The 21,545-nt window shown below is 33.7% G+C and overlaps 1 protein-coding gene across 15 annotated transcripts in view; it reads right to left on the bottom strand.

The window, feature by feature from the left end:
- Window positions 1–20,282, bottom strand: part of LOC127069924 (TWiK family of potassium channels protein 18-like) — a 209,708-nt gene extending 189,426 nt beyond the window's left edge. Inside the window, exons 1-4 of one of the 15 annotated variants that reach the window (XM_051007666.1) lie at window positions 20,266–20,282; window positions 19,732–19,835; window positions 18,455–18,846; window positions 18,275–18,363 (exon numbers count right to left, since the gene is read on the bottom strand). The gene's annotated coding sequence lies outside the window, so the exon portion shown is untranslated. Of the gene's footprint in view, window positions 1–12,225; window positions 14,427–18,274; window positions 18,364–18,454; window positions 18,847–19,731; window positions 19,836–20,265 lie in introns of those variants that run through there. The other 14 variants (XM_051007652.1, XM_051007655.1, XM_051007654.1 and 11 more) reach the window with 14 other exon arrangements.
- Window positions 20,283–21,545: the final 1,263 nt, after the last annotated feature.

The following is a 21,545-nucleotide window of genomic DNA, read 5'->3' as shown; positions in this document are numbered from 1 at the left end:
TTTATCGGAAGGATCGAACGATCTATCGAGAAGTTTAATTGATTTAAAATTATCGGCGAACGAATCACGCGGAAAGAAGGATAGACGGATCTTGATTGGCAGGATTGGATAACACTTTTCAAAAGCGAATTTGATTACCCATGATCCTGCGCCGAGAATGAAATCATTTCGGAGTGTTCAAAGATGGAATAGTAAATCACGTGGAAATCAGCCAACCACGAGGAAGAAAAGAAAACTGGACGAAGGAATAATATTAAAGAAGTTTCTACGAGTCGAAAGAAAAATCGTAGAGAGAGAGCGAAAAAAAAAACAGAAGAAGGCAAGAATAAAAATCATAATTTTTTTTTTCTCTCTCTCTCTCTCTCTCTCTCTCTCTCTCTCTCTCTCTCTCTCTCTCTCTCTCTCTCTTAAAGATATAAACAAAGGATCCAAAGGAAAAAGAAATTTCGTAATAATAAAATCAGTCGAGATCGAAACGAAAGGAAGTTGACCGTACGTACAACAAAAGAAATAGCTGACGTCATATCACTTTGGACTACTGGTCGTCCATCGTAAAAGTGAGACACGGAGAAAACGACGACGAGGACGAGGCAATCACGTCAAGAATGGCGACAAAGGACAACGACGACGACGACGACGACGACGACGACGACGTCGGCTAAGTTCGTGGCAAAAGGCAAGCAGCAAGTGAGCCACGTATACGATGACGTTGAGAGGAAGCTCGGAAGAAACAAAATGACTAAAGGTTAACAACACTCACGCACGTATACGAACTCGTTGACTTTGACTTTCAATACATACGTATGTAGGTATGTACATACATAGATATAGGAAAGAAAAGAGAAAGAAAAATGTTGTCGAAAGTAGAAGCTTTTCAAAAATTGCCGCGAAAAGTCGATGACTATGCCACGATAAAACTCGGCAACCCTAAGGCTACTACTACCGGCGGAACTTCACGCCATTAAAGATGTGCTCTTGCGGTTCGAACAATGGATAAAAGAGAGGATAGAGCATGCACTCTTTCGTTTTCTCTCTTTCTCTCTTTCTCTATCTATCTCTGTCTTTCTCTATGTATATGTATATATCTAGTTCTTTCTATTTCCCACCGTTTGTGGCCTCCAAGAGAGCACTACGCTTCTACCCTTTTTATTTATTTCGAGGCACCCTTTTCTTCGCTATGACTACCCCTCTTCTGCAGTCCTTTCTTTATTTCTCTTTTTCTGCCTCTCTCTCTCTATATATATATATCTTTCTATCTTTCTCTCTATTTCCTTGGTAGTATCCTCCACTACTATGCTACCACCGATCGAGGTAGGTCACGTCTCTATTTTGTATTCCATCAAGCTCGCATCCATTCCAGGACCAAACAATGAGAAGCGTGCTCCTCCTTCATCTCTCCTCTTTCGAGGAAGTTAGAAAGAGAGAGAGAGAGAATGAGCAAATAGCCGAAAAGTTCTCTCCTCATCCTCTTTCTCTCTCGTACTCTCGATTGCTCCAATCCTTCCCTCTCTCTCTCTCTCTCTCTCTCTATCCCACTCTCTTTCTCTTTCTAGCTTCACACGTCGTCTCTTCACGTAATGCAAGGAGAAACTAGGAGTGTTTCGAGTTAGTGCCGGAACGAGGCGACGTTTTATCCAAAGAACTCATCTCGATTTCAAATGCAAATGTGTACGACATAGAAGTCAGAAACGACCGGAAAAGGCTTGTTTCTACTGATCTTTTTACCGATAGCGAAAATGATACCAAGGATCAAGCCTTGCAATTTTATATTTCCGTTCGTTACGTATATAATTCTTATCTGATAAAAAGAGAAAGAAAGAAAGAAAAAAAGAAAGAGAGAGAGAGAGAAAAGAAAAGAAATTAAAGATATATAAAAACACATAAAATACATATAATTTATGTACCATACGTCAGATTGAAATAACAGCTGTATAAATCATTTCTCTCAATTGGCTTTATACTATAAAGAATTTTATGACTTCGCTCATGGCGCCATTTTGTACCACCTGACCCTTCCATTCCCTTATCTATCCATCTATCTATCTATCTATCTATCTATCTATCTCTTTCTCTCACTATCCAACCAACTTTTAACTGCATCAGAGCCACGAACTTCCAAGCAAGCGTTACAACCGAAAGTTACTTGACTTCGCGTCTAATAAGAACCTACCCACGATAGGAAGTTCGAGGCTTTCGACTACGATAACGACGATGTTGTTGGAGTAACGGTCGAAAGTCCTCCATCCCTTTTCTATGTACACTCGCTTCTCCCTACAATCTCCCTCCTCGCAACCCCTTTTATTCGCTCGTAAGAAAACAATGTACCTACACGTTCGACGTTTCACGAGAAGTGATTCTAGTCACGCAATTCCGAAGGAAAGGTCATGTCGTTAGAATTTAAAGCTAAAGAATTTGCAACGATCGATTTTACGAGAGATTCTTACGAAGTAAAAATATAAAAGAGAAGGAAGGAAAGAAAGAGAGAGTAGAAAATTGTTATAGACATGATAAGGTAAAATCAAAACTTTCGATGTCTCAACGATTTTTAACGAAGGATTTTAAAGATGGCTGCTGTATGATCCAAATAAATTCAATCGATCGGGTTAGATATAAGCGAAAGGGAAACACTCGTTACGTGTCTTTCGATTCCACTAAAAATCTCATCTTTCGGTAATCAGACCGACGGAACAATCGTGCTTTCGTTGCATCGTAAAATGACGGGGCCGCATGTGAAAGGAATATGTAGGTACGTACGTACGTACATACATACATACATACATACGTACATACATACGTACGTACGTACATACATACATGTAACATTCACGAGAGAGTAAAAGGTAAGCGAACTAGCGTGTACATAAACGAAAGGAGAGAGAGAGAGAGAGAGATGGGAATAGAAGCGAAGAGAAAGAAAAGGAAGGATAAAATCCTGACACGCGTCAGTCTCGTTTATCGTACGAGAAGCGAGACGTGCACGTATCTAGGCCAGGCATTTATCGTAGTAATAAACATCTTTCTATATTTTCACCGTCGATCACGACGAATTTAGGACGAATTTTTCAATGAGAAAAATATATATGCATTTCTTTTTTTTTTTCTTTTTTTTTTGAAGCTTCTTCATACGACGCTAAAAGAGATAAAATATTAGACGAGATTACCATCTTTCGATTTGCGATCCTTGAAAGATAACCGATTGATTAATTAACACGAGCAAACTTTCTTCCACCGAAGAAATTTAGTTTCATCTTAGTATTGAATTCTATTTAAAAGTCGATCCAAAGGTTTGGATCTTCTACTCGCTTCGCTTGATAGAAAAGTATGACTTTGATATCGATTTATCTGTTCCCCTAACATATATACATATATACATATACATGTAGATAATATATATATATATATACTACACACACATACACACACATATATATATAGGTAGGTGTACTATATACGAAAAGATGCTTTTATACATGCTACGATCTACGAGCCGAGCTTTTAGGCGATCTCCGACCTACGGTTACCATCAGCGAAATTGCAAGCTCTCCTTTGTATTCGTCCCGTGCACTCGTTCGATCTTTCCCTTCTCAATTTTTAGCGACATAAATATAACAACGCGGCACTCTCGACGTCGGCTTAAGTTGAAAATAATGGAAGGATACTCGGGAAAAGGGCCATCTCTTCCTGACGTTCCTACGTATTTCAGGATCATATGTTGTTTCATAGCACTTTACAATTATCTTTTACGATCGATAACGATCTCTATTGTAACCATCGTCACATACTTTAAAACATCTCGCTAAACTTGAAAAATCCTACTGTAGCTTGTAAACGAATGTAAAGCAAAAAAGAAAGGAGAGAGAGAGAGAGAGAGAGAAAAGAGCACGGTGAAAGAGACAGAGAAAGAGAGAGGAGCAAAAACGAGCGTGCGACTTAAATAATCCATCTCCATTTGCGAGTTACAAGTACATACGAATGCTTCTAACCGAGTTTGTTCGTCGGTACTCCGTAGTCGCGTCGAACAATGTGCAAAATATAAAAGCAGATAGAGAAAGAGAGATATAGATGTCACGAAGCATGTACTTGAGTGAGCGAGAAAGAGAGAAACTTCAGTAATATCGCAACTCGTTACTTTCATCGGTATACCTAACCCAGTTGTCAAATCATATAGTTTGCTTTTAACTCGTTCAACGGTACATCACCTCCCAACCTCCTCCTCCCCCTTCTCCTCCTATTTCTCCTCTTGCTCTAGCTCGTCTCTCTTTCTCTTTCTCTTTCTCTTTCTCTTTCTCTTTCTCTTTCTCTTTCTCTTTCCAATCCTTTCCATGTGAAATATATCCGACATATGCAAACAATCTCCAGTATCCGAGAAACTTTACGTTCTGCAAGTCAAACACGACACGAATGCGGTCGTATTTTAATAATACTTCTCGAGGACAATAGCAACTGCTAGTTCGAGATAGCCAATACTTGGCAATTTGAAATCCCGAACAACTTTCGTAAACATATTTGTGGAATAATTTTATCGATTCGATGCAATTTTATTTGGTAGAAAATTTGCTTTTTTTTTTTCTCTTTTTTTTTTGCCCTTTAAATAATCCAAGAGAAATATTTAAGTGTTCGATTTTAAATGGAATACCTATAGTATAGGAATTTTCGTGTTTTAAAGTTTCAAACGAACATTATATATATATATATATATATATATATATATATATATATATATATATCGTTGTTATTTGCTTAGAGAATTAATTGCCGGTGAAACGATCGTCGTTCGACACGAGGAAAGACTTATCGAGATAGAGGAAGTTCGAAAAGCCGAGACGGATCGATCGTAAGAGAGTAGCGCGTGCCATTTAACGATAAAAATCCTTCGTGAGGCCGACGTTGAACGCCGACACGGTCGTTTAAAGAACGTAAATCGAGGAGTACCGGCTGAGAGCGTTTTCGAATTAGTGGACTACGTTTAATCAACGGGAATCGTAAATTTAACCGCGGTACTCGTTAGCGTCTATCGAACTCTCTAACGAAAAAGAAAAAGGAAAGAAAGAAATAAAGAAAGAAAAAGAAAAAGAAAAAAGAAAAGAGAATTTCTACGGTTTTAGACGAACGATTTTCAGACTCGAGAATCATAGCCGACTTGGTAAACGAAGAAGGGAGGAAAAGTGAGCGAGGAAGAAGAAAAGAAAGAAAAACAAAGAAAAAGAAACTGGGGGAAAAAAAATGAGGAAAAGTAACAACAATAAGAAAAATGAAAAAAGGGGTGGATGAATGAAGGAAGGATATAGCGAAGAATGATTGTAAAGAGATACTATAGGAGAGAAGTCGAACAAAAAAAAAAAATAATAATAATAAAAAGAACAGGTGGAACGTTTCGCGAACAGAGTGCGAGAGTCAAAAGTTTCGAAGGGTAAAAGTCGCGGGCGTTGGCACTTTTTTAATTAAACTTTCCACCAACCCCCTTCTCTCCTTCATCGACCTTGCGGATATTCCACGCAATGGCCGCTGATGCGACCGCACGAAGACCACCGTCGTGGCCACGCGACGCAGGCTTGAGAACTCTCTGGAATTTATTAAAACAAAAAAAAAAAGAGAGAAAAAAGAAAGAAACAAGGGAAAATTTGAAAAAGAAAAATGACACAAATGACAGAGAGAGAGAGAAAAGATTTGCAAGAGAATAATTTTCGAATCCTATTCGTTCGAAGAGAAACCGCACGTTGAATTAATTTTCATTCTTGCTAAACCAGTATGATAAAGCACGATTATTGTATTCCAGCATCACGTTATTCGACGCATGAAAACTCCATTGGGGGTTTTAGTATTGAAACGACGAACGCGTTCTGTTCTCGTTGTTTAACACGTTGACTGCTTTTGTCAATCCTGCATAAATCAATAGGTATTATCTATCTAATATTTTATCGGGGGATGTTTCTTTTTTTTTTTTGGATACAAGAGTATATGTTATAGGAAAAGGATGAAACAAAATAACCCGAAAAATCTTTCATATTTTTTATAATGAAAAGATGATATAAAATTAAATAAAATCTTGTAAAATATATTCGTATGACCTATTTTATTCTGCAGATATATATATGTGTGTATATGTGTGTGTGTGTGTGTGTGTGTAGAAGAAAAATCTGCAGAATAAAATAAATCATTCGAATATATTATATGTTATATAGTACTATATATATATATATATATACACTCAAGAATTGACGATATATAATATTTACAATATATTCAAACATTTATCTATTCATCGAATCAATGAAAGATTGAAAATAATGATAAGATTAAGAAGGAAAGGGTTCAAAGAAAGGCGTTCAAATGGTCGTGATAACGAGATGAAAAGATAAGAGTGCTAAGAGCAGGAAGGGTGGCATCCGTGTCGCGAGACGAGAGTCAAGGGTTGGTCCGAAAAAGGAAGAAATGCCGTGGGCGTCGTATAAGAGATGCACCAGTCTGGAATAGCGATGAAAGTCGAAAGGTTAAGCGCCTTATAGGATTCCACGGGTTCGAAACGCTTCGTGAGAAAAGTGTCATTTATGTCGACGTGCCTCGCGTGCTAGGAACCGCGAAAAGGGCACCACTGATGTTTATCACTGAAAAATAGGCTTCCGACGACGACGACGACGACGACGACGACGACGACGACGACGACGATAAAAAACGATGAGGACCGTGCGGTAAAAGAGAAAATATAGGGTTCATGCTCATAACACGAACGTGGACTTTTCTACGATCCAAAAACGAAAAAAAAAGGTCGCCATATTCCCATATCCTTCTTGCAATAACAGAATAAAAGAAACCGATTAGAATAACAAAGATTATCGTATTTTTTAGAGAATTAAAAAAAAGTATTCCATCCGTTTGTAGTACCATCGATCGAATATTTAATTTAATACAATACGGTGCACAGAAGAAAAGAAAAAATATAATATTCCTTCGCCTGAAAGGTAACATACATATCTAATAAAAAAATCTCAGCGTTTCTCACGAACCACCTGTTATCAGGAAATAGTATCATTATTAAGAGATTATGATTCCACAGATTTAACCACGATATAATACGCGCGCGCATACATATCTATGTGTGTACATAAGTATACACATAGACGTGCATATTATACGTGCATGCGATGGTAACAATAAATAGCTGAGAGAGCAAGAGAACAATGCGACCTACTCGATATGTAATAAATACTTAATGAACAGTCGTGGGTGTCGATATACCCGGGGCTCACTTTCCGCCAATTATCGATTCGATCGAACCACCGACGCCACCATCACTACCACCACCACCACCACCACCGATACTACTACCATCTCCTATGCGTAAAGAGAGGAAGAGAAAGAGAGAAAGAGAGAAAGAGAGAGAGAGACATACACATACATCTCTCCAAGAGATAATACCAGCGAACTCGTCGTCGGCAAACGGGTAAATGCGTTATCCAGCATAAATTCGTCGAAAACGTCATGCCATTAATCTTACGTGATTAATGTCCATTTATCGATCGAACTACCCTCTTCTTCCTACTCCATACTATCCCTCACATAGCCACGCGAAAAGCGCATCGAATATATATGCGAGAGTACTCTTCTTCTTCTTTTTCTCTACTCGAGCTTTATATTCGAAGTTCAAAAGTCGATACTTCTCTTTCTTTTTACCTCTCTCTCTCTCTCTCTCTTTCTGTATTCTACCTTTTCCCAACGTCTCTGTGGTATCGCCAATAATAACAACCGAAGAACGTAACAACAACGACAATAACAACAAAATAACCGCAACGTAACGTTACGACAACGTTAACGATGAAAACAAAACAGACAGCGACAGGTTCGCCGCAAAACCGGTAGATCGATTCGTTTCCGTCGAGGGTTGCATCCCACGAAGCCGAGTCTCGAAATACCACCAACACTACCACCACTAGCATCACAGACACTAACGCTACTATCACTACGCACTAACACCATCACTATCGCACTATTTTCCTATTTTACCTTGAATAAATCTAAACGATAACGAGCGTAACCGCATCCAAGCCATTTTCAATCCTTTCCAACTTTCTTCCGACTCTCGTTCTTCTTCTATCATCCATTTTATCGTATAATTTCTCTAAATTTCTTTTTCTCATCGACGATTCCTTTTCTCTCGTGATCATCGTTACGTAGTATCTATCCTGATTTATATTCCTTTACGATTTACTCCCTTCTAAGATTAAAACGAAAAAATAAATAAATAAATAGACAAACAGAACTATTATTTCCACTGATACACGTGTTCCATTATTTCTTTCAAAATATTTTAAATATCATGGTAATCGTCATATAGAGAACGTACAAGGTTTAACCTGGAATGAACGCGCGAAAAATAAAATAATCGGATGAGAAAAAATCGTACCGCGAGTACCGATTTACGAGGGAAGGTTTAAAAGCTCGTGCATTCCGATAAAAAAAAAAGAAAAAAAAAAGAAAAAAAAAGAAAGAAAAAAGAAGAAAAAAAAGAGAAAATGTGAAGAGAGAGAGAGAGAGAGAGAGAGAAAAGAACAAAAAATACAAAGCTTGTATAGGAGAGACCGGCGATCGAATTAAAACCTACCATCGCTAGCTAACTTTTCATCCAACTTTTTTTTTTTCTTTTTATTTGTTCGATTCATCCCTCGCTCGCGTATCGCCCTCTCTCTCTCTTTCTCTCTCTCTCTCTCTCTCTCTCTCTCTTTCTCTCTTTCTATTTCCCTTTCGCTCATTCTCATCGCAGAGAAAAAGCACGTGATCAGAATGTTCATTGGTAATTCAGTGCAATCGTACTGGTTGAAGAAGAAGCTCCCTAGAGAAGTCGACGTAGTGGTCGAATGAAGATAGCAAAAGTCGCGAGCTTCCGGAAGCTCGCTGAAAATTGCTTCGAAATCGACGTAGGTAAAACGAAGGGAGAAACTCTCTCTTTCTTTCTTTCTTTCTCTTCCTTTCTCTCTCTTTCTCTCTCTCTCTCGAATGTTGGACTTTCAAAGTGAATGTGCAAGAGCTTCTCTTCGGGGGAAAGTGTTGCGGTTGAGAGAAGAAAGAAGTTGAGAGTAAAGATGTTCTTGCTTCGAAGAGATTAAAATAGAAGAAGTAGAGAGAGAGAGAGAAGGAATGATTTCCTATTCAACGAAGATCACTTGGAAGCTGCAAGCTTTACATATAATGAAAATTCGTACGTTTCGAAGCAGTTGTAGAGAGAAAAAAAAACATAAAAAGAAAAAAAGAAGAGAAAGAAAGAAAGAGAGAGAGAGAGAGTCGATTACTTTGATTTGAAAAATGTTGTTGAACATTACGATAAAATGATGAATAAAATGAGAATCCTAACGGTACTTCTTCCCCAAAGAGAATTCTTCTCTCTTTTTTTTTGATTCATGTCGATAAATCGAATATCTCCGAAAGATATGAAGGTTTTACGGTATTTGAAAAGCTCGAGTCGAATGATCAAAGCTCTGTGAAAAGAGAAGATGCTCGATGGCAGTATTATTCGTAGAATGGGACAGCTAGGAGATTCAAAAGCGTATGTTTGTCGTGTCCACTTGATGATCACTTCCCGGAATTGGCCTCGTGTCACCAAGGGAATTTCAGGAGTCTTCTCTCTTGTGGTCTTGTCGTAAGGGAATTCACTAAAATTAAATTAGAGAAGCTTCTCTAGATCTATCTCTCTCTCTATATATATATATATATGTGTGTGTGTGTGTGTGTGTATATATATATCGCCGTAACTTTAACACTTTGACTGTAAAATTTTGAAAAACATATTTTATAAGCACGATCGAATATTTTATTTCAAAGAGTCTCATTACGAATGTAAGAAGACTTAAAGTGGATAATTATCCCAATTATTTTTCTTAGCCACGAAAACTTTTGAAAATTTGACCAATCTACTATTACTACTATTACTATTACTATTACTACTACTACTACTACTACTACTACTACTACTACTACTATTACTAGATACAGAGAAAGCAACGCTGACGAGGCAAAATCACGTCGAACGCTTTTCTACAACTTTGAAAAACTTGCTCGTGCCTCGAAGGAAACTCTCGAAAATTGTCTGATTCAACTTGCTCTCTCGAAATACGGAAAACAGGAATGAGTATCTAACTCGAGACTCTTCGTTCGACAGCACGCGATATAACTATCTCCGAATTAACGATAGAGAAAGTTCGTTCGAAAGATTATACTATTTCTTTGTGAAGAAAAAAAAAAAAAAATAGAAAAAAGAAAACTTCCTAATGTCTACGATGAAATCTCTGACGAAATATCGACCGTAAAAAGAAATCCTATTATCCTATATACCTAATCCAAAGATAGTAGATATCTTTTCTATGCAGGTGATAAAAAAAAATAAATAATCAATAAATAAATAAATAAAAAAGAAAGAAAAAGAAAAAGAAAAAGAAGAAGAGAGAAAAAAAGAAAGAAAGAAAACACGATTCGATGAAATCATTCCAGACCGACGACGAAGTCGTCATAAAATATTCGTGAGAAAGCAGAGCCAGCGAACTTTATCGTCGTTGAAAGCTGTCGTGAAAAATGTCGACGTGTTCGATCGTCTAATCTTTCATCACGATCCAACATTGAAATAAATTATAAAGAAGCTTTGGATATGTTTTCGTGCATCACCCTTATGTACAATAATATTATATTTCAAATATAACTCTGGTACGATAGATTTGAAACATATTATATGAAGAAAGTATAACAAGCTTATTATTATTATCCGTTGATCTTAAAAGATCGTTCGAATGAATCGCGGATTAAAAATCACGCGAGATTTCGCGTGTTCTTCTTATAACTATAAATTCGCTTAAATTCAAGGCCTATTTTAACGTCGCTGCAGAACTTACGAAAAAAGGAGGAAGAGAAAAAAGAGAGATGGAGAGAGAAAGAGAGAGAAAATCTAACGTAGATACGCTAAGGTATATCCGTTGGATGCTTTCCAGTAGGATGCCCGTGGCAGCAGATTTTGGGAAAGCTTTCGAAATAGTAGAACGATCGTGAGCTTGGTATTACAGATATTAGCGTCGCCAGTAACTCTTTCGAAACGGTCTTGGCACGTTCAACGATGGTAGCAACTTTACCTCCTGCTTTTCGAGCAAGGCCTACGTTGAATATCGTACATAGATCGTAAACGCATCGGTAAATGTGCCAACGATGCTAATTTTTAACACCTTCCTTTCACTTTCAATACTTTCGTGTATGTATGTATGTATGTATGTATGTATGTATGTATGTATATCGTCATATGAAACTTTGATGAAATTCGACCAACGAAAGAAAAATAAATCGAATAACCATTTCGACAGATAGGTTTAACGATATCTTTTCCAAAGTTCAAAGACTGAAAACATCGATTGGTTGTTCCTCTCCATTTTCGTCGAACTAAAATCAACGGTTATATCTTTTGTTTTATTTTATCCATTTATTACGCTTTGCACGTAAGACGAAATCAATCTTGCAAACTCGACGGTTTTTCCAAACAAAACTGACAAACTCGATCGGATTTAAAAGAATGAAAGATAAAAAAAGAAGAAAGAGAAAAATTGAAATAGGTCAACAAGGCAGAAGAGATAAAAAGAAGCGAGAGAGAGAGAGAGAGAGAGAGAGAGAAAGAGAGATAAAGAAAGACGAAGTAGAGGATACTTCGATGAAGTTTCACGGTAGAAAGAGAGAAATAAAGATCCCATCTAAATCTCACGTCTCTTACGGTTTTAAAGAGAATTCGAGACACTATCTTTCCTTTGTAACTTCATCGACCTAGTTTAATCGGAGTCGAGGGTGTGATTTTGTAACTACGAAAAAGTAGGATAATTTATAAACTGGTGAGTTCACTCCGACAGATTAATTGATACCGGTGTATTACATACACATACGCCTATATATTCGCATCTATAAATGACTGAGAGAAAAAGGCAAAACGTTGCCACGGAGAATCGATCTTTGAACAATTGTTACGTGAAACAATTCGTTGCAGCCGCTGAGCAATAATCTCCTACGAGCAATCTCGTAATTCAGCGTAAAATAACAGATGCGAATAACAGCGTTCGGTAAACGTGATTATTTGGTAAACGTCAGAAACGTAGGCGACGAGTCGCGCTCATAAATCGAAGAAAATTTAATGCAGCCCGAATGCAAAGCGAAATAAACTATACTAAACTCGATTTGAGTTTTCAAATGAAACAGATAGTGAAGACTTACCGTTGCAAAATATCGACAATTTTCTCGAAAGAAATCACCATCCTTGTTCCATCCATTCAACGAACTTCAAAGTCTTGGATTATCCGTTGTTTTTACGACGTTGCTTTTATCCGACATGTTTTCTCATTACTCACTGCTTGAAAAAAGAAAAACTTCAAAGTTCATATCAAGTGTCAGTCAATCAGTCAGTCAATCAGTCAGTCAGTCAGTCAGTCAGTCAGTCAGTCAGTCAGTCAGTCAGTAAGTCAATCGATCAGTGAGTCGAAGTAAAAATATCGAAATATCTCGGAAGTTTATCACAGTCACTCTAGTAGTCACAGTAACACTGTCTTTTTTTCAAATATCACGACGATAGTTGAAATTAGTTCGACGTTTCACTACTTGAAAAGAATTCGAAAGAAATTGAAAAATCTAACGGAGAACTAAAATGAAACATAGAGAAATAATATCTATGTATATATGTATATATCGATAATGCATATCCACTGATTATCGAATGGCGATGAAATTAAACAGGATTCTTCTGGAGGAATCAATCAAATTTCGTGGATATTATCGCGAACGGAGAAATGATCGAATGAGATTTCTGTTAACTGACACGAAGAGTACTCGTTAAATTAATTAATCATTCGATTCACGACGCGAAGTAGCCAATTTCCTAGCGGCAAATGCAACTTTTTTTTTCCGTCAGTGGACCTCGAAGCGACTCTCGCGTGGTTGCGCTTTCACGAGTCAATTCATCGACCAGCAATGTCGAGTACCTACTTTAATTGCGAATTATCGCCTTGTTGCAAAATTCTATCGCGCTCTACTACCCTTGAAATAATTTACGTCCGATATATGCACATACATACACACACACACACATATATATATATATATAGACGTACATACATAGATAGATAAACGCATAACCGATGCAAATGCATTTCATGTCTGCTACGCTCTTTGTTATCTCTGATAGTGAAAAAAAACATTGCATTCTTTACTCGAGTTTTCCATTTAAAAAAATAGACAAGTTGGATATTCGATTGTCCAAACACTGAAAGTTCTCCTTTAGCTTGTATTCTATATACAATACCGAATGGTTGAGTCGATGATTAACGCTATTATTTTTTATCCTTTTCTTTTTTTTTTTTTTGTTTATTCTTATTTCTATGAAACAACAAACGCGGTTAAAACGGTACAGTAGTTTCTACTTCGCTTATTCTTCATTCTCGACGTTGTAATTTCAACGAAAGTATAAAAACGCTGTTGAAAAACTAATTCGACGGATTTTAAGATGGAATGTAAACTTATATCACCGATATCCTTTGTAATATCGAAGATACAGAGAACGGTGAATGATTAAAAAAGTAACGTTTACAGATCAATAAAATCATTGTCTATTCCTCACGATTTCGATTGGGAATCTATCGAAAGAAAATGAATTGAAAATAGATGATCAGACAGTTCGAGAGAATTCAACCGTTCTATGCAACAGCCTAGACATATCAAGGTCATTGTCGAGTAAGAACGACGAGCCAGTGGTTGAACCGATTGAACCTCTCCTTCTGAATTAAACGCTACTTGGATTCGACTGGATTCGAATTTGCGCGGGTAAATTGAACGATGTGTCTATACACGATTCTCCTATCATCGCAAACACACCCAATTATCCTAACTCTTCGTATCCTCCATTCGAACGAACCATGTTTCGACAGTAAACGATATACAACAACCAAAACAATTAATTAAGTATCGAAGAATAACGCACACACTTTTGAAAACACGCACGGTATCTTTCACTGTGAGCTCACACACGCACAAACCGATCCGATAATTTTCACCATCTTTCTCTAATCCTCCTACGAGGCAACAGTCACCCTCGTACTCGATCAATCGTTAACTAAAAAACGACGACATGAAAGACACCCAATAAGATTCAAATTCGAAATGAATAATTCGATTCGTACGAATTACTCCGACACTTACTTGTTTATCGATGCAAAAAAAAAATTACAAAAAAAGAGAGAGAGAGAGAGAGAGAGAGAGATAGAGAGATAGATAGAGAAACATACGATAGAAATATCAGAAAAAGAAACGACGTTTCTTTGGAAACGTCCAAACGATGCTCGCATTTGACAATTCGAAAGGAATACCACACGAGAATACGCACTGGACACGAAGTAAACACGGCGGTGGCGGAGCGAGCAATGGTGGAAAGCTGCGAGTTCGCAATTCGCGAATCCCCACCACCAACGAATGTAGACGAACTTATCCGAACATGGCCGATGTCAAACGAAGGTCAATGTACGCTAGGAGAACAGTCTCGGTATAGTAGCGGACAATTAATCGCGGGAAATTTAATGCTGGATCGATAAGTTCGAAACGTTTCTCTTTCTAGCCGTGACAACAATACGAGAAAACATATTTACCCTCCTCGGTAATAATATCTATCTCTATTTCCAACCCCCACTCTATCCCAAACATCCCTATTTTCCATCACTATTAACCTCACATTCACGAAATCTTATAACCTCACTTTAGTTACAATTCGTTCGATAATCTCTTTCTTCTTTATTTAATTATTGCGAAGTGCAACGAATGAGAGAGAGAAAAAAAAAGAAAGAAAAGAAAGAATGACAAATAAAATATATGGAAATTTTTATTCCTAATAATTAATAATAGATTGAAGGAGAAGTGAAAAATTGAATCTTTAAGAATATGTTAAAAATTGAAAATGGATATAAATAATAAATTAAATGTTTCGTCGGCTACCTTTGCTTAATAGACGATCGATCGATCGAAAGAATAATTGTGAAATGATTCATGTGATTTCTTTTTTTTTTTTTTTCTAAAATCGCATTTCACGTTTTACGAAAGAAATAATAGGTTATACGATTAAGTCGTATTAATTGTTACGTAGAAAATTATTCTAACTTTAAGTTACAAGGGAAGTGAAATTTTATTTCTCCATGAAATGTCATATCCAATTATGCGAATTAGTGTACAAGGTTAAAACGATCCAAGGGAGCTTTTCAAAATCTCGATTTGTTACGGTTGTGGCTAAAACTTATGAAAAATTTTGATTAAGATACGTCGATATGACAAAAGTGACAATTCTCAGCAAATAGACTTGTCTATAGTCGATCCAACGATGTTCCGTTCTAAAACAGAAAGAAGATAAATTAGTTATGTTATAATTGCAAACTGCGTGTATGTACGCATGGAAACGTAAGAGAGAAAAGAAATAGATTATTTCCATAATTAATACAACGATGTTAACCTAGAACAAAAAAAGATATATTTAATTATTTTGTAATCGTAAACAAAGCATATAAAGACATGCAGATAGAAATGCACGTCCATTGAACGTGCTGGCAGATGCATTTTTTATTCCCTAACCATTTCTACTCTTCTCTCCTTTGCTCTACAAATAAATCAAATCTGAATAAAAAGTTAATGGCTCTCAAAGTTTACTCGAACAATAAAAACAAAGAAAATAAAAAAAAAACGAGAAAGAGAGAGAAGTAAAATGATCTAAAAGTATTTATCACGAGGATGAATGTAATATATTCGACCGGAGAAAACAAAAATTTTTTTACATCTTAAAATTTCATGGAACGGTAAAATATGTGTGTGTGTGTGTGTGTGTGTGTGTGTGTGTTTAATTAAACGTTTTTAAAACGAACAAAAAAGTAAATAAAAAAAGAAAATGAAAACTCTAACGCCTCGAGATATATGCATTGAACAAAACACACCATTCTTGAACTATTATATTTTTAAAAGATATAATTAAATCTGATATCTAAATATATTCTATACTTAATGAAATAATTATGCATCTGTAATTATGTCTGACGATCGAAAAGATGAAACGATGATTATTATTGACGAGCAAAATGACTATGTAATAAAATATAAATCAAAGATAAAATCACAAAGCATTAACGAAAGTTTTGAACGAGCTTTGAAAAATAACTTGTAATCGATAATTACCTTCTTCGGCTACGATTTGTTTGACAAATTTTGTTTGAAATCTTCTTTGCTTAATCACTGCATCGAAATAAAACAAACGAGAAAAAGAAAACGGGAGTTAAAAATACGATTAAAAAATTTATCCGAAAGAATCCGATTCGAATTTCTCTTACAAGATTTTCGATTTAATCGATGCACCTATAATTAATACTTCGTAGTAGATAAATTAGAAGAAACTAACGTTTGAAGTTATAAAATCTATGATATGTTTTATAACTTTACTTTTTTTATTTGACCAGTTTTACTTTTTCCTTTTTAATACTTTTACTTTAACGTACACTGTATAAACAATGTATGTATATATTCTATAAATCATTAGAATGAACAGAAACAATGAACAAAAACAATGAACAGAAACAACCTAACAGAAATAATGAAACGTTAATATTCTTAATATTAAATATCGAAAATGTAGAAAAATCAAAAGAAAGGAATTTCTAAAGAATTACAAAGACTTTTAAATTGTTTGATATCGATATATTGTATGTGTGTGTGTGTCGTAATATAAACATTAGCAAAATATGAAGAAAAAAAAAGAAAATGATTATTTTCGACATAAATATTAGTACGTACCAATATGTAAACATACTAATAACATACGAGTATTATTTTATTTATTAAAATATGATTTATTTAATATTCAAAAGGATCAAGTGTCATTTTGCATGAGGCGTTATTTAATGAAATATAAATATTAGAGGATACTAATATAGTATATTAATACAATATATTAACATACTCTAAGTTAATATAATATATTAACTTAGTTAATGTTATTATTATATTATTAATATACTATTTATTAATATATTATATTATTAGTATATATATAATATTATTATTGATGAGGCATTATTTAATTAAATATAAATATTACAAGATACTAATATAGTATATTAATAATATAATAACATACTCTAAGTTAATATAATATATTAACATAATTAATATTATTATTATATTATTAATATATTATTTATTAAATTAACTTATCGTTTTTTCGTTTTTTTTTATTATTATTATCATACGATTTTGATATTGAAAACAATTAAATATTTTCTATTATAAATTTATATAAATGACTATGAATTTCGAATTGAAACGATGTATTATTCACCATCTAATACACACAGGTGCAAAATACATCGTACACAATCACTAACGCAATGACAGTCGCTAATGAGAGGAAACTTAAAACTAAACCCCTACTAACTGTTTCTCACTCATACGAGTAACACCTGGGCACACGCGCAAATGAGAACGCAGATAACATGGATGGGAGAAACAGAAATTAGTTTATTAGTAGCTGAAAATCCTGATTTAAAAATTGATTAATTTATTCCACAAGTGCTGCGATCTACGACTCTAAATCTCGAAAGTCGACATTTTTCTTTTAAAAACAATAACTCTATCGAGACTTTTCATTCGTCAAAATAATTGATTAAATATCGAATTAAATTTTCATATAATAGAATAATCAAAATAATCTCGGAGGATTCGTTTCAACAAGTGGATTATCTAATTAAAAAAACATAATCCACCACTCGTTTTCCAAAATCTATCAGTCGCGTTTGTCGTCTTCTTACTCAGTTCTTCATATATTGAAGTTAATCATAATCAAATAAATTAACTACGATCCATGTAACGTATACCATATTACATACTTTTTTGAAATAAATTATCGTGCAAATAAATACCTGATTTCATCGCTAACAATGCGAATAAAAACGAAGAAAACAAAAAAGTACAAATGAATTGTACTTTTAATTAAAAACAATTCCAATCGATGAAACAAGAAGATCCTATTCTGAGCTAATAAAAATACGTATGTACATATATATATATATATATAAACAATGGAAAAACATGCACAAAAATAAACATACTATTCGTAAGTAAATCCAATATAAGAGTTACTCACGTACTCGTCAATAATCGATTTAAAAAATTACAACCAGTAACTCGTGTCGATTCTGATCTTTCGTTCTCGACATGATGAGTACTGGAGGAACTTAATTTTTTTACTTACTACTTAAGAAGTTCTATAATGGCTCGAAAACTACGTTGTAAGTTGAAGTTGAGTAGATTGAAATTGTAGATTATTATAATTATAATGATCTGGAAAAAGAATAAAAACGAATGTCGAATAAATTTATTGTCGTAACAAAATCGTAAAATTATCGTTAATGAAATCAAAAAAGTTACTTACCAACAATTTCCTGAAGAAAATGTGTACTAATTTCTCGATCATCTTCCATGATGCACTTAATTTAATTATTTATTTATTACGAGACGAATTGAATTTAATTCGCGAATTTGAATGATGTGAGATATAATTATAGTTTTGGAAAAAGAGAATTAAAATTATATACGAAAAAAAAAAAAAAAAAAAAACACTGACTCTATCACTACTGCATTACACGCAGTCGATTCAAGTTCACTCGTATTTAAAAATTCATTATAAATCACGAAACGCGGCTAAATTTAAGTTAATGAACAAACACTGCTTCTACTCCGCGATTTTTTTTTTTTTTTTTTTTTTTTTAAATGTGGAACAACGCACGCATTATTCAATGCATCGTATACGATTGCAATGATTATCTGAAAAGAAAAAAAAAATCAAGTTAATAGTATCATTGTTATAATAAAATAATCATTCATACTATAAAGAAAATATTTTAACAATAGTTTAAAGTTTAAAGTCTTCATTAATCCTTACATAATGATCTCCATGAAGAATGCTTCATTAATACAAATATAAGCATAGAGTCATATTTTAGACATTTATATTCACTATAATTTTATTTAATTAATATATATTAAGTATAAATTTTATTTTATTTTATTTTATTTTATTTTATTTTATTAATATGTATTAAGTATACAACATTACACTGTCTCTAAAACTGCTCTGTACTTAGTCACAAATTATATTTGTAGAAACAAGATTTAAGTATATAATTACAAACAAAAATCAATTTAAACAAACAAGAAAACAAATAAAATTCCTATATATACTCAGTTGTCGATAAAAAATAGAAAAGAAATAAATCAAATAATGACAATATCACAATTACAAGTCGACTGCATTTACTATTGCCTGACAAAATATTAATATCTTGTTATCTATTATTAACTTTGTTGTAGATAGTTATTTCATAAGAGATTATAATATTTAAATTTAGATAAGATTTAACTATTCAATTGAATAGTTTACAGTAAGATAATAGGATTATATTATTAATAATATTAATAAGATTAAAATTAATAATTATTAAATTTTAGTATATTCTTATATAAAATTTCAGTTTTGTCATGTTAGGTTAATTATATTTCATAGTAGAGATAAATTAATTTTTGTTATTATGATATACTTAAACTATATTATAGAATATATCATTATATAAAATGAATGTATCTGTAATAAAATAAAGAGACTTAGTTAACAGCGAAGAGATAAAACTAAGTATATAAACAAAAACTTACATTATAACGACAACGTAGACTCGACAAGACAAGTTGAAGACAAGTTGACTGCGTAAACTATTTCCTAAAATCTGATTGACCGAAACAATACGCCGTATAGTAATCTGTAAAATAAAAGGATTTTATAAGTAGAAACTAAAATTATTAATATATTTATAATGTATATACGTGATAATTATATACATATATATATTATGTGTACAGGCATATGTATATATGTATATACATTATACAGAATATATACAAAAATCGAATATGATAGAAAATATGATCGATTTCGATTAACAATCAACAAATTATCAATCTAAACACAAAAAAGCACTCCAATCGCGAAAATAAAGTTGGAAAATTCGAAAAAAGATATTGCGAAGAAATTCTCCCGATAACGATATGACGTCATTTTTTATTTTCGCGAATATCTTTTAAACGCGAAGATATCCCGACTTGCGAACATTCACGCGTGAAGATCGTTTTTTCTGCAATCGATTGATATATAAAAGAAGGATGTACGTTAGGAAAAAATATAATAATTACCTGTAATTAACGAGATAAAGCTTCCTCGTAACCGATATCACAATAAAACTCAAAATGGCCGAATTATTATCAGAAAGGAAACTAATTGGACCCTTGCGCATGCGCAATGCGCGATTTGCATAATGGCCCCCCCGCGAAATTCGTAATTTTTCAATTTATCATACGAAAATATCGAAACAATAAAAATATTATATACGAACTTAAAAATTGTCAAAACGGATACTTTATTACTTTCAACTATGGAAATTGATAATTATAAGTCGATATCTATAGAAATAAAGTTGAAAAAGGTTGAAAAAAAAATGACAAAGAAAATATTTATGCACGTATATACAATTATCTTCCACACAAATACCTTTTATTCTCGACACCATTAGGACTCGTAAACATCAGTTGAAAGTCATTTACTTGAGAATCGATTGGTATATTGAACGATGAACTGTACGTTAGAAAAAATATATTAATTATCTGTAATTAGCATAATGAAGAAACTCCGTTACAATTAGTACCACAGAAGAATCTAAAATGACGGATTTATCACCAATAACAAGAGTAATTAGATCCCCCACGTGACCACGAAACTTCCTCAACCCGCGAAATTTGTAATTTTGTGATTTATTATACGAAAATATCTAAACTTTAAAAATATAATATACGAACAAAAAATATAATAAATTATAATATACAAAAAAAGATGTATAGTTTTTTGTATAGTGTATTATGAAAATATTTTAATTAGAAAAATTTAGTATCTATAAAAATAAAGATCAACAAAATAAGTTGTAAGGAAAATTGCATAAAATGAAAAACGATTACATACATAAATAAAATTACTTCTGCTACGCATAATTTTCATTGCCGATAAAGAGAATATTGGAAATTACGTGAACCTTAGAAACTATTCACTAGAGAATTGATTAATAAACGAATATGCCAAAGAATTAGTATCTAATTACTTATAATTGATTCGTCAATTTCTCCTTAACTTACTACTTTTAGTAGCAATACTTTTCTTGAGAAAGATTCAATAAAATACTCTCTGCAGTCGTATTTAAAAATATAATAAGACTTTTAGATTTGATTAAAGATTTAAAAAAAAAAAAAAAAGTGTACATTTATACTCGCCCTTCGAGAAGTAACACGAAATTAGTAATTAAGAGAAACAGAGAGAAAAATTAAAAAAAGGAAGTCTTCCAATTGGAATTAGTACTTGCTTCTATGGTCGAACAATTAAATACCCTGTACTTATGTACACTTTGATCCTTGCAATCAACATTCTA

The sequence above is a fragment of the Vespula vulgaris genome, chromosome 17 (genome assembly GCF_905475345.1).
Source record: "Vespula vulgaris chromosome 17, iyVesVulg1.1, whole genome shotgun sequence".
NCBI classification, from domain to species: domain Eukaryota; kingdom Metazoa; phylum Arthropoda; class Insecta; order Hymenoptera; family Vespidae; genus Vespula; species Vespula vulgaris.
This window is presented reverse-complemented; position numbering and strand designations above follow the sequence as displayed.